Raw genomic sequence first — 1,869 nt, 5'->3', positions numbered from 1 at the left:
GATCATGTACCATTAACCAGTTTGAGTTTTCTAAACCTAAGCCTACACTCATCTATAAGCCATTTCCATCTTGCTCATTTGTCATGTTTGATAAAAACTTGGAGTTTGAGGTTTCTCGGTCGGATGATCTAGGTTGCCCCATCTTATTGGTAAATATGCATCTTATATGTGAGGTGATAGTTTATTGCACCACATATGGGTCCGCAAATAACCAACTAAAGATAGGCGGGATTGACGGTGTTCTGAAATTTTCCGAACACCGGATAATCCGGCCCCCGAGCGACCCGGAAAATCCGGCCCGGCCGGATTATCCGCCCTAAACTAGGGCCGGATTATCCGGCCTGGGCAGATCTTGAAAGACTGAGGACGAGGCCGCGGGGGGGGGGGGAACGGTTCAGACCTCCCCCACGCGCCTCTCTCTCCTCTCAAGGTCGCCGGAGCTTCTCCTCCTCGCCGGAGTTGCCCCGTCCACTCCCTCCCGGAGTTTTTGGGTGGATCGGGTGCTCCTCCCTCCTAGCTACCTTCTCCTCCAAGCGGCTTTCGCAATGGATGCGGGTATGAATCACAATCCCTAACCCTAGGTGTTGTGATTTATGTGTGCTATTTTCTTGGTGGATTTGGTGTCTAGTTGTTCCAAATCGTTTGTAGTGTACTCCTCTTGCATGCTATAAGGCCGATCTGTTCTTAGACAAGTTTGTGATTGCAAAATCTGCTAGATTCGCAGGGCCGGATTATCCGGCCCCCGCGAGGACCGGATTATCCGGTCTGGCCGGATTATCCGCGCCCCCTGGGGCACCGGATTATCCGGCCTGGAGCTTCATCGCCGCTGCAGTTTTGATTCAATCTATCTTGTTTAGACTTGTACCAGCTTATAGTATGTTCCTAGAGTACATTGCCATATCATACATGACTTATGAGCATTATCTTCTCTTTTCTATCCATCTTTGCTATTCACAGGTCGTACTTCTCGGGGGTACTTCTCGGAGATGCCCAAGGGCTGATCGGTCAAGTGATGAGTTCGTATCCAACGCTCCTCGCAAGTCAACCTCATCTAGGCACAAGAACAAGGCATCAAGGGAAAACTACAAGACCATGGACCCTATTTCTTATTCTGCTATCCGCATGAAGAACTGGTATGAAGACCTCCCAAGGGATGAAGAGATAGAGGGCAGGAAATACTGGTGCATGGAACATGAGTTCATCTATAAGGATATCTATGAGCCCATGAAGAAAGTACGTCCCATGCAAGCTATCGATGTGGACGTTCTGGCAGTCAACGATCACTTTGCAGATGCCATCTGGGTGGCTGGTAGGATGGGCTTGAAGGATTTGATGAAGATTCGATGTGACTATAGTCCAGAGTTGGTGAAGCAGTTCTTTGCTACATTGGCCATCCAGAAAGATGATGACCGTACTATGGAATGGATGTCTGGCTCCACTCACTCGTATCGCCACCTTGCGCCGTTTTGTCGCTATTCTTGGAGTTCCTGCAGAAGGAGGCCGTCGTCTCCATGGACCTCAGAAGGCAGATAAGAATGCACTGTTTGACCTCTATACATCTGCTGGAAAAGTGGGAGAGACCAAGGGGCTGCTTAGTATTTATAGTCAGTTACTCAGGTTCTTTCGGTCCACCATCGCTCCTAGTGGTGGTAACAATGATGCTCTCCGGGGAACTCTTGTGGATCTCATGTACCTCAGCTTTCGGTGTGCTCGTGATGATAATGAGGAACGTAACTACACTATTGATATCATGGACTACATCTTCCATGAGATTCATGATGCCATGGTCTCCCGCACCACTATACCTTATGCGCCCTACATCCAGCTCCTCATCAACAACACTGCGGGCGTGAGTGGTGAAGACTTGAG

Source organism: Lolium rigidum, chromosome 3 (assembly GCF_022539505.1).
Source record: "Lolium rigidum isolate FL_2022 chromosome 3, APGP_CSIRO_Lrig_0.1, whole genome shotgun sequence".
Taxonomy (NCBI): Eukaryota; Viridiplantae; Streptophyta; class Magnoliopsida; order Poales; family Poaceae; genus Lolium; species Lolium rigidum.
Note: the sequence above shows the minus strand (reverse complement) of the source record.